Below are 13285 nucleotides of genomic sequence, written 5' to 3' on the forward strand. Positions count from 1 at the left end.
TCATACCAGCACTAATGCAACGGATTCTATCAGAACTCCGCAGTTAAGGGTGCTTGGGCGAGAAAAGTACTCGGATGGGTGACCTCCTGCGAAGTCCTTATATTTCACCCATTTTCTTGGGAGGTCCTCCTGTTGCACCCATCCTTTTGCAGATGACTCTTTCGACGTTACGCGCGACTTGATTTATGGTCCGCAGGTTTATTTACAAATTTGAGTCACGGCGCCGTGGCATTTTACTTGATATTATAACGAGCACGGGAGGTGCAGTGCGAATGCACAAGAAAACAAATGACGGGAGGGGGAAGAAAGGAGAAGGAGTTTATGTATTTGCAGCGCGGAATTAAAAGGGTGCGATCATACCAGCACTAATGCACCGGATCCCATCAGAACTCCGCAGTTAAGTGTGCTTGGGCGAGAGTAGTACTCGGGTGGGTGACCTCCTGGGAAGTCCTTGTGTCGCACAAATTTATTTTCAGACGGGTCGTTCGACGTTACACGCGACTTGAACTAGGGTCCGCTGGTTTATACGCAAATGTGAATCAAGAAGCAGGGGCATTTTAATCGATATTAGAACGAGATGGAGAGGTGCAGTGTGAACGCACAAGGAAACAATTGATGGGAGGGGGAGGGAAGGAGAAGGAGTGTATGTATTTTCAGCACGAAATGAAACAGGTACGATCATACCAGCATTAATGCAACGGATTCTATCAGAACTCCGTAGGTAAGGGTGCTTGGGCGAGAGTAGTACTAGCATGGGTTACCTCCTGCGAAGTCCTTATATTTCACCCATTTTCTTGTGAAGTCCTCGTGTTGCACCCATTTTTTTGCAGATGATTCTTTCGACGTTACGCGCGACTTGAATTATGGTCCTCAAGTTTATTCGCAAATGTGAGTCACGGCGCTGTAGCGTTTTACTTGATATTAGAACGAGAACGGGAGGTGAAGTGCGCACGCACAAGGAAACAGATGACGGGAGGGGGAAGAAAGGGGAATGAGTTTATGTATTTGCAGCGCAAAATTAAAGAGGTGCGATCATACCAGCACTAATGCACCGGATCCCATCAGAACTCCGCAGTGAAGTGTGCTTGGGCGAGATTAGTACTCGGATGGGTGACCTCCTGGGAAGTCTTCGTGTCGCACTAATTTTTTTTCAGACGGGTCGTTCGACATTACGCGCGTCTGGAACTAGGGTCCGCTAGTTTATACGCAAATGTGAGTCAAGAAGCAGGGGCATTTTAATCGATATTAGAACGAGAATAAGAGGTGAAGTGTGAACGCACAAGGAAACAAATGATGGGAGGGGGGAAGGGAAGAAGGAGTGTATGTATTTTCAGCACGAAATTAAACAGGTGCGGTCACACCAGCACAAACGCACCGGATCCCATCAGAACTCCGCAGTTAAGTGTGCTTTGGCGAAAGTAGTACAATGATGGGTTACCTCCTGGGAAGTTCTCGTGTTGCACCCATTTTCTTTTTTTCAGATGTGCCATTCGACGTTACGCGCGACTTTAATTATGGTCCGCAGATTTATTCGCAAATGTGAGTCACGGCGCCGTGGCATTTTACTTGATATTTGAGCGAGAACGAAAGGTGCAGTGCGCACGCACAAGGAAACAAATGACGGGAGGGGGAAGAAAGGAGAAGGAGTTTATGTATTTGCAGCGCGAAATTAAAGAGGTGCAATCATACCAGCACTAATGCACTGGATCCCATCAGAACTCCGTAGTTAAGTGTGCTTGGGCGAGAGTAGTACTCGGATGGGTTACCTCTTGGGAAGTCCTCGTGTCGCACTAATTTTTTTTTCAGACGGGTCGTTCGACGTTACGCGCAACTGGAACAAAGGTCCACTGGTTTATACGCCAATGTGAGTCAAGAAGCAGGGGCATTTTAATCGATATTAGAACGAGAAAGAGAGATGCAGAGTGCACGCACAAGGAAACAAATGACGGGAGGGGGGATGGAGGGAGAAAAAGTATATGTATTTGCAGCGCAGAATGAAACATGAGCAATCATACCAGCACCAATGCAACGGATTCTATCAGAACTCTGCAAGTTAAAGGTGCTTGGGCGAGAGTAGTACTAGGATGGGTGACTTCCTGCGAAGTCCTTATATTTCACCCATTTTCTTAGGAAGTCCTCGTGTTGCACCCATTTTTTTGCAGATGATTCTTTCAACGATACGCGCGACTTGGATTATGGTCCTCAGGTTTATTCGCAAATGTGAGTCATGGTACCGTAGCATTTTATTTGATATTAGAACGAGCACGGGAGGTGGAGTGCGCACGCACAAGGAAACAAATGACGGGAGGGGGAAGAATGGAGAATGAGTTTATGTATTTGCAGCGTGGAATTAGACGGGTGCGATCATACCAGCATTAATGCACCGGATCCCATCAGAACTCCGCAGTTAAGTGTGCTTGGGCGAGAGTAGTACTCGGATGGGTGATCTCCTGGGAAGTCCTCGTGTCGCACCAATTTTTTTTCAGACAGGTTGTTCGACGTTACACGCGACTGGAACTAGGGTCCGCTGGTTTATACGCAAATGTGAGTCAAGAAGCAAGGGCATTTTAATCGATATTAGAACGAGAAGGAGAGGTGCAGTGTGAATGCATAAGCAAACAATTGATGGGAGGGGGAGGGAAGGAGAAGGCGTGTATGTATTTTCAGCACAAAATGAAACAGGTGCGATCATACCAGCACTAATGCACTGAATCCCGTCAGAACTCCGCAGTTAAGTGTGCTTGGGCGAGAGTAGTACTCGGATGGGTGACCTCCTAGGAAGTCCTCGTGTCGCACTAATTTTTTTTTTAGACGGGTCGTTCGACGTTACGCGCGACTGGAACCTGGGTCCACTGGTTTATACGCAAATGTGAATCAAGAAGCAAGGGCATTTTAATCGATATTAGAACGAGAATGAGAGATGCAGAGTGCACGCACAAGGAAACAAATGACGGGAGGGGGGATGGAGGGAGAAAAAGTGTATGTATTTGCAGCGCAGAATGAAACATGAGCAATCATACCAGCACCAATGCAAGGGATTCTATCAGAACTCCGCAAGTTAAGGGTGCTTGGGCGAGAGTAGCACTAGGATGGGTGACCTCCTGCGAAGTCCTTATATTTCACCCATTTTCTTAGGAAGTCCTCGTGTTGCACCCATTTTTTTGCAGATGATTCTTTCGACGATACGCGCGACTGGAACTATGGTCCTCAGGTTTATTCGCAAATGTGAGTCACGGCACCGTAGGATTTTACTTGATATTAGAACGAGCATGGTAGGTGCAGTGCGCACGCACAAGGAAACAAATGACGGCAGGGGGAAAAAAGGAGAAGGAGTTTATGTATTTGCAGCGCGAAATTAAACAGGTGCGATCATACCAGCACTCATACACCGGATCCCATCAGAACTCCGCAGTTAAGTGTGCTTGTGCGAGAGTAGTACTCGGATGGGTGACCTCTTGGGAAGTCCTCGTATCGCACCAATTTTTTTTCAGACGGGTCGTTCGACGTTGCGCGCGTCTGGAACTAGGGTCCGCTGGTTTATACGCAAATGTGAGTCAAGAAGCAGGGGCATTTTAATCGATATTAGAACGAGAATGAGAGGTGAAGTGTGAACGCACAAGGAAACAAATGACGGGAGGGGGAAGAAAGGAGAAGGAGTGTATGTATTTGCAGCGCGAAATTAAACATGTGCAATCATACCAGCACTAAAGCCCCGGATCCCATCAAAACTCCGCAGTTAAGTCTGCTTGGGCGAGAGTAGTACTCGGATGGTTGACCACTTGGGAAGCCCTCGTGTTGTACCTATTTTTTTTCGGATGGGTTGTTCGACGTTACGCGCGAATGGTATAAACCGCTGGTTCATTTGCAGAGGTGAGTCACGGTGCCGGGGCATATTACTTGATATTAGAACGAGAAATAGAGATGCAGAGTGCACGCACAAGGAAACAAATGACGGGAGGGGGGATGGAATGAGAAAGAGTGTATGTATTTGCAGTGCAGAATGAAACATGAGGGATCATACTAGCACTAATGCAACAGATTCTATCAGAACTCCGCAGTTAAGGGTTCTTGGGCGAGAAAAGTACTCGGATGGGTGACCTCCTGCGAAGTCCTTATATTTCACCCATCTTCTTGGGAAGTCCTCGTGTTGCACCCATCTTTTTGCAGATGATTCTTTCGACGTTACGCGCGACTTGATTTATGGTATGCAGGTTTATTCGCAAATGTGAGTCACGGCGCCGTGGCATTTTACTTGATATTAGAACGAGTACGGGAGGTGCAGTGCGCATGCACAAGGAAACAAATGACGGGAGGAGGATGAAAAGAGAATGAGTGTATGTATTTGAAGCGCAAAATTAAACAAGTGGCATCATACCAGCACTAATGCACTGGATCCCATCAGAACTCTGCAGTTAAGGGTGTTTGGGCGAGAGTAGTACTCGGATGGGTGACCTCTTGGGAAGTCCTCGTATCGCAATAATTTTTTTTCAGATGGGTCGTTCGACGTTACGCGTGACTGGAACTATGGTCCGCTGGTTTATACGCAAATTTGAGTCAAGAATCAGGGGCATTTTAATCGATATTCGAACGAGAAGGAGAGGTGCAGTGTGAACGCACAAGGAAACAAATGATGGGAGGGGGGGAGGGAAGAAGGAGTGTATGTATTTTCAGCACGAAATTAAACAGGTGCGGTCACACCTGCACTAATGCATCGGATCCCATCAGAACTCCGCAGTTAAGTGTGCTTTGGCGAAAGTAGTACAATGATGGGTTACCTCCTGGGAAGTTCTCGTGTTGCACCCATTTTTTTTTTCAGATTTGCCATTCGACGTTACGCGCGACTTTAATTATGGTCCGCAGATTTATTCGCAAATGTGAGTCACGGCGCCGTGGCATTTTACTTGATATTTGAACGAGAACGAGAGGTGCAGTGCACACACACAAGGAAACAAATGACGGGAAGGGGAAGAAAGGAGAAGGAGTTTATGTATTTGCAACGCAAAATTAAACAGGTGCGATCATACCAGCACTAATGCACCGGATCCCATTAGAACTCCGCAGTTAAGTGTGCTTGGGTCCGAGTAGTACTCGGATGGGTGACCTCTTGGGAAGTCCTCGTATCGCAACAATTTTTTTTCAGATGAGTCATTCGACGTTACGAGCGACTGGAACTATGGTCCGCTAGTTTATATGCAAATGTGAGTCAAGAATCAGGGGCATTTTAATCGATATTAGAACGAGAAGGAGAGGTGCAGTGTGAACGCACAAGGAAACAAATGGTGGGAGGGGGGGAGGGAAGAAGGAGTGTATGTATTTGCAGCGCGAAATTAAACAAGTGCGATCATACCAACACAAATGCACCGGATCCCATCAAAACTCCGCAGTTAAGTGTGCTTTGGCGAAAGTATTACAATGATGGGTTACCTAGTGGGAAGTTCTCGTGTTGCATCCATTTTCTTTTTTCCAGATGTGCTGTTCAACGTTATGCGCGACTTTAATTATGGTCCGCAGATTTAATCACAAATGTGAGTCACGGTGTCGTGGCATTTTACTTGATATTTGAATGAGAACGAGAGGTGCAGTGTGCACGCACAATGAAACAAATAACGGGTGGGGGAAGAAAGGAGAAGGAGTTTATGTATTTGCAGCGCAAAATTAAACAGGTGCGATCATACCAGCACTAATGCACCGGATCCCATCAGAACTCCGTAGTTAAGTGTGCTTGGGCGAGAGTAGTACTCGGATGGGTGACCTCTTGGGGAGTCCTCGTGTCGCACTAATTTTTTTTTCAGACGGGTCGTTCGACGTTACGCGCGACTGGAACTAGGGTCCACTGGTTTATACGCAAATGTGAGTCAAGAAGCATGGGCATTTTAATCGATATTAGAACGAGAAGGAGAGATGCAGAGTGCACGCACAAGGAAACAAATGACGGGAGGGAGGATGGAGGGAGAAAAAGTGTATGTATTTGCAGCGCAGAATGAAACATGAGCAATCATACCAGCACCAATGCAACGGATTCTATCAGAACTCTGCAAGTTAAGGATGCTTGGGCAAGAGTAGCACTAGGATGGGTGACCTCCTGCGAAGTCCTTATATTTCACCCATTTTCTTAGGAAGTCCTCGTGTTCCACCCATTTTTTTGTAGATGATTTTTTCGACGATACGCGCGACTGGAACTATGGTCCTCAGGTTTATTCGCAAATGTGATTCACGGCACCGTAGCATTTTACTTTATATTGAAACGAGCACGGGAGGTGCAGTGCGCACGCACAAGGAAACAAATGACGGGAGGGGGAAGAAAGGAGAAGGAGTTTATGTATTTGCAGAGCGGAATTAAACGGGTGCGATCATACCAGCACTAATGCACCGGATCCCGTCAGAACTCCGCAGTTAAGTGTGCTTTGGCAAGAGTAGTACTCGGATTGGTGAACTCTTGGGAAGTCCTCGTGTCGCACCAATTTTTTTTCGGACTGGTCTTTCGACGTTACGCGTGACTGGAACTAGGGTCCGCTGGTTTATACGCAAATGTGAGTCAAGAAACAGGGGTATTTTAATCGATATTAGAACAAGAAGGAGACGTGCAGTGTGAACGCACAAGGGAACAATTGATGGGAGGGGGAGGGAAGGAGAAGGAGTGTATGTATTTTCAGCAAGAAATGAAACAGGTGCGATCATACCAGCCCTAATGCAACGGATTCTATCAGAACTCCGTAGGTAAGGGTGCTTGGGCGAGAGTAGTACTAGCATGGGTTACCTCCTGCGAAGTCCTTATATTTCACCCATTTTCTTGTGAAGTCCTTGTGTTGTACCCATTTTTTTGCAGATGATTCTTTCGACGTTACGCGCGACTTGAATTATGGTCCTCAGGTTTATTCGCAAATGTGAGTCACGGCGCCGTGGCATTTTACTTGATATTAGAACGAGAACGAGAAGTACAGTGCGCACGCACAAGGAAACAAATGACGGGAGGGGGAAGAAAGGGGATTGAGTTTATGTAATTATAGCGCAAAATTAAACGGGTGCGATCATACCAGCACTTTTGCACCGGTTCCCATCAGAACTCCGCAGCTAAGTGTGCTTGGGCGAGAGTAGTACTCTGATGGGTGACCTCTTGGGAAGTCCTCGTGTCGCACTAATTTTTTTTTCAGACGGGTCGTTCGACGTTACGCGCGACTGAAACTAGGGTCCACTGGTTTATACGCAAATGTGAGTCAAGAAGCAGGGGTATTTTAATCGATATTAGAACGAGAAGGAGAGATGCAGAGTGCACGCACAAGGAAACAAATGACGGGAGGGGGGATGGAGGGAGAAAAAGTGTATGTATTTAATGCGCAGAATGAAACATGAGCAATCATACCAGCACCAATGCAACGGATTCTATCAGAACTCCGCAAGTTAAGGGTGCTTGGGCGAGAGTAGCACTAGGATGGGTGACCTCTTGCGAAGTCCTTATATTTCACGCATTTTCTTAGGAAGTCCTCGTGTTCCACCCATTTTTTTGCAGATGATTCTTTCGACGTTACGAGCGACTTGTATTATGGTCCTCAGGTTTATTCGCAAATGTGAGTCACGGCGCCGTAGCATTTTACTTTATATTAGAACGAGCACGGGAGGTGCAGTGCGCACGCACAAGGAAACAAATGGAGGGAGGGGGAAGAAAGGAGAATGAGTTTATGTATTTGCAGCGCGAAATTAAACAGGCGCGATCATAACAGCTCTTATGCACCAGATCCCATCAGAACTCCGCAGTTAAGTGTGCTTGGGCGAGATTAGTACTCGGATGGGTGACCTCCTAGGAAGTCCTCGTGTCGCACCAATTTTTTTTTAAACGGGTCGTTCGACGTTACGCACTTCTGGAACTAGGGTCCGCTGGTTTATACGCAAATGTGAGTCAAGAAGCAGGGGCATTTTAATCGATATTAGAACGAGAATGAGAGGTGAAGTGTGAATGCACAAGGAAACAAATTACGGGAGGGGGAAGAAAGGAGAAGGAGTGTATCTATTTGCAGCGCGAAATTAAACAGGTGTGATCATACCAGCACTAAAGCCCCGGATCCTATCAAAACTCCGCAGTTAAGTGTGCTTGGGCGAGGGTAGTCCTCGGATGGGTGACCACCTGGGAAGCCCTCGTGTTGCACCTATTTTTTTTCGGATGGGTTTTTCGACGTTACGCGCGAATGGAATTATAATCCGCTGGTTCATTTGCAAAGGTGAGTCACGGTGCCGGGGCATATTACTTGATATTAGAACGAGAAAGAGAGATGCAGATTGCACGCACAAGGAAACAAATGACGGGAGGGGGGATGGAAGGAGAAAGTGTGTATGTATTCACAGTGCAGAATGAAACATGAGGGATCATACCAGCACTAATGCAACGGATTCTATCAGAACTCCGCAGTTAAGGGTGCTTGGGCGAGAAAAGTACTCGGATGGGTGACCTCCTGCGAAGTCCTTATATTTCACCCATTTTCTTGGGAGGTCCTCCTGTTGCACCCATCCTTTTGCAGATGACTCTTTCGACGTTACGCGCGACTTGATTTATGGTCCGCAGGTTTATTTACAAATTTGAGTCACGGCGCCGTGGCATTTTACTTGATATTATAACGAGCACGGGAGGTGCAGTGCGAATGCACAAGAAAACAAATGACGGGAGGGGGAAGAAAGGAGAAGGAGTTTATGTATTTGCAGCGCGGAATTAAAAGGGTGCGATCATACCAGCACTAATGCACCGGATCCCATCAGAACTCCGCAGTTAAGTGTGCTTGGGCGAGAGTAGTACTCGGGTGGGTGACCTCCTGGGAAGTCCTTGTGTCGCACAAATTTATTTTCAGACGGGTCGTTCGACGTTACACGCGACTTGAACTAGGGTCCGCTGGTTTATACGCAAATGTGAATCAAGAAGCAGGGGCATTTTAATCGATATTAGAACGAGATGGAGAGGTGCAGTGTGAACGCACAAGGAAACAATTGATGGGAGGGGGAGGGAAGGAGAAGGAGTGTATGTATTTTCAGCACGAAATGAAACAGGTACGATCATACCAGCATTAATGCAACGGATTCTATCAGAACTCCGTAGGTAAGGGTGCTTGGGCGAGAGTAGTACTAGCATGGGTTACCTCCTGCGAAGTCCTTATATTTCACCCATTTTCTTGTGAAGTCCTCGTGTTGCACCCATTTTTTTGCAGATGATTCTTTCGACGTTACGCGCGACTTGAATTATGGTCCTCAAGTTTATTCGCAAATGTGAGTCACGGCGCTGTAGCGTTTTACTTGATATTAGAACGAGAACGGGAGGTGAAGTGCGCACGCACAAGGAAACAGATGACGGGAGGGGGAAGAAAGGGGAATGAGTTTATGTATTTGCAGCGCAAAATTAAAGAGGTGCGATCATACCAGCACTAATGCACCGGATCCCATCAGAACTCCGCAGTGAAGTGTGCTTGGGCGAGATTAGTACTCGGATGGGTGACCTCCTGGGAAGTCTTCGTGTCGCACTAATTTTTTTTCAGACGGGTCGTTCGACATTACGCGCGTCTGGAACTAGGGTCCGCTGGTTTATACGCAAATGTGAGTCAAGAAGCAGGGGCATTTTAATCGATATTAGAACGAGAATAAGAGGTGAAGTGTGAACGCACAAGGAAACAAATGATGGGAGGGGGGAAGGGAAGAAGGAGTGTATGTATTTTCAGCACGAAATTAAACAGGTGCGGTCACACCAGCACAAACGCACCGGATCCCATCAGAACTCCGCAGTTAAGTGTGCTTTGGCGAAAGTAGTACAATGATGGGTTACCTCCTGGGAAGTTCTCGTGTTGCACCCATTTTCTTTTTTTCAGATGTGCCATTCGACGTTACGCGCGACTTTAATTATGGTCCGCAGATTTATTCGCAAATGTGAGTCACGGCGCCGTGGCATTTTACTTGATATTTGAGCGAGAACGAAAGGTGCAGTGCGCACGCACAAGGAAACAAATGACGGGAGGGGGAAGAAAGGAGAAGGAGTTTATGTATTTGCAGCGCGAAATTAAAGAGGTGCAATCATACCAGCACTAATGCACTGGATCCCATCAGAACTCCGTAGTTAAGTGTGCTTGGGCGAGAGTAGTACTCGGATGGGTTACCTCTTGGGAAGTCCTCGTGTCGCACTAATTTTTTTTTCAGACGGGTCGTTCGACGTTACGCGCAACTGGAACAAAGGTCCACTGGTTTATACGCCAATGTGAGTCAAGAAGCAGGGGCATTTTAATCGATATTAGAACGAGAAAGAGAGATGCAGAGTGCACGCACAAGGAAACAAATGACGGGAGGGGGGATGGAGGGAGAAAAAGTATATGTATTTGCAGCGCAGAATGAAACATGAGCAATCATACCAGCACCAATGCAACGGATTCTATCAGAACTCTGCAAGTTAAAGGTGCTTGGGCGAGAGTAGTACTAGGATGGGTGACTTCCTGCGAAGTCCTTATATTTCACCCATTTTCTTAGGAAGTCCTCGTGTTGCACCCATTTTTTTGCAGATGATTCTTTCAACGATACGCGCGACTTGGATTATGGTCCTCAGGTTTATTCGCAAATGTGAGTCATGGTACCGTAGCATTTTATTTGATATTAGAACGAGCACGGGAGGTGGAGTGCGCACGCACAAGGAAACAAATGACGGGAGGGGGAAGAATGGAGAATGAGTTTATGTATTTGCAGCGTGGAATTAGACGGGTGCGATCATACCAGCATTAATGCACCGGATCCCATCAGAACTCCGCAGTTAAGTGTGCTTGGGCGAGAGTAGTACTCGGATGGGTGATCTCCTGGGAAGTCCTCGTGTCGCACCAATTTTTTTTCAGACAGGTTGTTCGACGTTACACGCGACTGGAACTAGGGTCCGCTGGTTTATACGCAAATGTGAGTCAAGAAGCAAGGGCATTTTAATCGATATTAGAACGAGAAGGAGAGGTGCAGTGTGAACGCATAAGCAAACAATTGATGGGAGGGGGAGGGAAGGAGAAGGCGTGTATGTATTTTCAGCACAAAATGAAACAGGTGCGATCATACCAGCACTAATGCACTGAATCCCGTCAGAACTCCGCAGTTAAGTGTGCTTGGGCGAGAGTAGTACTCGGATGGGTGACCTCCTAGGAAGTCCTCGTGTCGCACTAATTTTTTTTTTAGACGGGTCGTTCGACGTTACGCGCGACTGGAACCTGGGTCCACTGGTTTATACGCAAATGTGAATCAAGAAGCAAGGGCATTTTAATCGATATTAGAACGAGAATGAGAGATGCAGAGTGCACGCACAAGGAAACAAATGACGGGAGGGGGGATGGAGGGAGAAAAAGTGTATGTATTTGCAGCGCAGAATGAAACATGAGCAATCATACCAGCACCAATGCAAGGGATTCTATCAGAACTCCGCAAGTTAAGGGTGCTTGGGCGAGAGTAGCACTAGGATGGGTGACCTCCTGCGAAGTCCTTATATTTCACCCATTTTCTTAGGAAGTCCTCGTGTTGCACCCATTTTTTTGCAGATGATTCTTTCGACGATACGCGCGACTGGAACTATGGTCCTCAGGTTTATTCGCAAATGTGAGTCACGGCACCGTAGGATTTTACTTGATATTAGAACGAGCATGGTAGGTGCAGTGCGCACGCACAAGGAAACAAATGACGGCAGGGGGAAAAAAGGAGAAGGAGTTTATGTATTTGCAGCGCGAAATTAAACAGGTGCGATCATACCAGCACTAATACACCGGATCCCATCAGAACTCCGCAGTTAAGTGTGCTTGTGCGAGAGTAGTACTCGGATGGGTGACCTCTTGGGAAGTCCTCGTATCGCACCAATTTTTTTTCAGACGGGTCGTTCGACGTTGCGCGCGTCTGGAACTAGGGTCCGCTGGTTTATACGCAAATGTGAGTCAAGAAGCAGGGGCATTTTAATCGATATTAGAACGAGAATGAGAGGTGAAGTGTGAACGCACAAGGAAACAAATGACGGGAGGGGGAAGAAAGGAGAAGGAGTGTATGTATTTGCAGCGCGAAATTAAACATGTGCGATCATACCAGCACTAAAGCCCCGGATCCCATCAAAACTCCGCAGTTAAGTCTGCTTGGGCGAGAGTAGTACTCGGATGGTTGACCACTTGGGAAGCCCTCGTGTTGTACCTATTTTTTTTCGGATGGGTTGTTCGACGTTACGCGCGAATGGTATAAACCGCTGGTTCATTTGCAGAGGTGAGTCACGGTGCCGGGGCATATTACTTGATATTAGAACGAGAAATAGAGATGCAGAGTGCACGCACAAGGAAACAAATGACGGGAGGGGGGATGGAATGAGAAAGAGTGTATGTATTTGCAGTGCAGAATGAAACATGAGGGATCATACCAGCACTAATGCAACAGATTCTATCAGAACTCCGCAGTTAAGGGTTCTTGGGCGAGAAAAGTACTCGGATGGGTGACCTCCTGCGAAGTCCTTATATTTCACCCATTTTCTTAGGAAGTCCTCGTGTTGCACCCATTTTTTTGCAGATGATTCTTTCAACGATACGCGCGACTTGGATTATGGTCCTCAGGTTTATTCGCAAATGTGAGTCATGGTACCGTAGCATTTTATTTGATATTAGAACGAGCACGGGAGGTGGAGTGCGCACGCACAAGGAAACAAATGACGGGAGGGGGAAGAATGGAGAATGAGTTTATGTATTTGCAGCGTGGAATTAGACGGGTGCGATCATACCAGCATTAATGCACCGGATCCCATCAGAACTCCGCAGTTAAGTGTGCTTGGGCGAGAGTAGTACTCGGATGGGTGATCTCCTGGGAAGTCCTCGTGTCGCACCAATTTTTTTTCAGACAGGTTGTTCGACGTTACACGCGACTGGAACTAGGGTCCGCTGGTTTATACGCAAATGTGAGTCAAGAAGCAAGGGCATTTTAATCGATATTAGAACGAGAAGGAGAGGTGCAGTGTGAACGCATAAGCAAACAATTGATGGGAGGGGGAGGGAAGGAGAAGGCGTGTATGTATTTTCAGCACAAAATGAAACAGGTGCGATCATACCAGCACTAATGCACCAGATCCCATCAGAACTCCGCAGTTATGTGTGCTTGGGCGAGAGTAGTACTCAGATGGGTGACCTCCTGGGAAGTCCTCGTGTCACACCAATTTTTTTTCAGACGGGTCGTTTGACGTTACGCAGGACTGGAACTAGGGTCCGCTGGTTTATACGCAAATGTGAGTCAAGAAGCAGGGGCATTTTAATCGATATTAGAACGAGAAAGAGAGGTG

General features: G+C 47.0%; 10 non-coding genes and 16 pseudogenes across 10 annotated transcripts; all 26 read left to right on the forward strand.

Annotated features, from left to right (window-relative positions):
- The first annotated feature begins 346 nt into the window (after nucleotides 1–346).
- On the forward strand, nucleotides 347–465 carry LOC148249598 (5S ribosomal RNA). The gene has a single exon (XR_015814688.1). It is a non-coding gene; the product is annotated as a 5S ribosomal RNA (ribosomal RNA).
- A 559-nt stretch (nucleotides 466–1024) lies between these two features.
- Nucleotides 1025–1143, forward strand: LOC148249599 (5S ribosomal RNA). The gene has a single exon (XR_015814921.1). It is a non-coding gene; the product is annotated as a 5S ribosomal RNA (ribosomal RNA).
- Nucleotides 1144–1347: 204 nt separating this feature from the next.
- LOC148249600 (5S ribosomal RNA) lies at nucleotides 1348–1466 on the forward strand (annotated as a pseudogene).
- Nucleotides 1467–1675: 209 nt separating this feature from the next.
- Nucleotides 1676–1794, forward strand: LOC148249601 (5S ribosomal RNA; annotated as a pseudogene).
- A 562-nt stretch (nucleotides 1795–2356) lies between these two features.
- LOC148249602 (5S ribosomal RNA) lies at nucleotides 2357–2475 on the forward strand. The gene has a single exon (XR_015814596.1). It is a non-coding gene; the product is annotated as a 5S ribosomal RNA (ribosomal RNA).
- A 205-nt stretch (nucleotides 2476–2680) lies between these two features.
- On the forward strand, nucleotides 2681–2799 carry LOC148249603 (5S ribosomal RNA; annotated as a pseudogene).
- Nucleotides 2800–3361: 562 nt separating this feature from the next.
- LOC148249604 (5S ribosomal RNA) lies at nucleotides 3362–3480 on the forward strand. Its single transcript, XR_015815282.1, has one exon. It is a non-coding gene; the product is annotated as a 5S ribosomal RNA (ribosomal RNA).
- Nucleotides 3481–3685: 205 nt separating this feature from the next.
- Nucleotides 3686–3804, forward strand: LOC148249605 (5S ribosomal RNA; annotated as a pseudogene).
- Nucleotides 3805–4362: 558 nt separating this feature from the next.
- LOC148249606 (5S ribosomal RNA) lies at nucleotides 4363–4480 on the forward strand (annotated as a pseudogene).
- Nucleotides 4481–4684: 204 nt separating this feature from the next.
- LOC148249607 (5S ribosomal RNA) lies at nucleotides 4685–4803 on the forward strand (annotated as a pseudogene).
- Nucleotides 4804–5010: 207 nt separating this feature from the next.
- LOC148249608 (5S ribosomal RNA) lies at nucleotides 5011–5129 on the forward strand (annotated as a pseudogene).
- Nucleotides 5130–5661: 532 nt separating this feature from the next.
- Nucleotides 5662–5780, forward strand: LOC148249609 (5S ribosomal RNA). Its single transcript, XR_015814972.1, has one exon. It is a non-coding gene; the product is annotated as a 5S ribosomal RNA (ribosomal RNA).
- Nucleotides 5781–6342: 562 nt separating this feature from the next.
- Nucleotides 6343–6461, forward strand: LOC148249610 (5S ribosomal RNA; annotated as a pseudogene).
- A 559-nt stretch (nucleotides 6462–7020) lies between these two features.
- LOC148249611 (5S ribosomal RNA) lies at nucleotides 7021–7139 on the forward strand (annotated as a pseudogene).
- A 562-nt stretch (nucleotides 7140–7701) lies between these two features.
- Nucleotides 7702–7820, forward strand: LOC148249612 (5S ribosomal RNA; annotated as a pseudogene).
- Nucleotides 7821–8025: 205 nt separating this feature from the next.
- LOC148249613 (5S ribosomal RNA) lies at nucleotides 8026–8144 on the forward strand (annotated as a pseudogene).
- A 560-nt stretch (nucleotides 8145–8704) lies between these two features.
- LOC148249614 (5S ribosomal RNA) lies at nucleotides 8705–8823 on the forward strand. The gene has a single exon (XR_015814691.1). It is a non-coding gene; the product is annotated as a 5S ribosomal RNA (ribosomal RNA).
- A 559-nt stretch (nucleotides 8824–9382) lies between these two features.
- On the forward strand, nucleotides 9383–9501 carry LOC148249615 (5S ribosomal RNA). Its single transcript, XR_015814922.1, has one exon. It is a non-coding gene; the product is annotated as a 5S ribosomal RNA (ribosomal RNA).
- Nucleotides 9502–9705: 204 nt separating this feature from the next.
- On the forward strand, nucleotides 9706–9824 carry LOC148249616 (5S ribosomal RNA; annotated as a pseudogene).
- A 209-nt stretch (nucleotides 9825–10033) lies between these two features.
- On the forward strand, nucleotides 10034–10152 carry LOC148249617 (5S ribosomal RNA; annotated as a pseudogene).
- A 562-nt stretch (nucleotides 10153–10714) lies between these two features.
- LOC148249618 (5S ribosomal RNA) lies at nucleotides 10715–10833 on the forward strand. Its single transcript, XR_015814597.1, has one exon. It is a non-coding gene; the product is annotated as a 5S ribosomal RNA (ribosomal RNA).
- A 205-nt stretch (nucleotides 10834–11038) lies between these two features.
- LOC148249619 (5S ribosomal RNA) lies at nucleotides 11039–11157 on the forward strand (annotated as a pseudogene).
- A 562-nt stretch (nucleotides 11158–11719) lies between these two features.
- LOC148249620 (5S ribosomal RNA) lies at nucleotides 11720–11838 on the forward strand. Its single transcript, XR_015814657.1, has one exon. It is a non-coding gene; the product is annotated as a 5S ribosomal RNA (ribosomal RNA).
- A 205-nt stretch (nucleotides 11839–12043) lies between these two features.
- Nucleotides 12044–12162, forward strand: LOC148249621 (5S ribosomal RNA; annotated as a pseudogene).
- Nucleotides 12163–12719: 557 nt separating this feature from the next.
- Nucleotides 12720–12838, forward strand: LOC148249622 (5S ribosomal RNA). Its single transcript, XR_015814598.1, has one exon. It is a non-coding gene; the product is annotated as a 5S ribosomal RNA (ribosomal RNA).
- Nucleotides 12839–13043: 205 nt separating this feature from the next.
- Nucleotides 13044–13162, forward strand: LOC148249623 (5S ribosomal RNA; annotated as a pseudogene).
- Nucleotides 13163–13285: the final 123 nt, after the last annotated feature.

The sequence above is a fragment of the Carica papaya genome, chromosome 8 (assembly GCF_054855325.1).
Source record: "Carica papaya isolate Zhongbai chromosome 8, ASM5485532v1, whole genome shotgun sequence".
NCBI lineage: Eukaryota > Viridiplantae > Streptophyta > Magnoliopsida > Brassicales > Caricaceae > Carica > Carica papaya.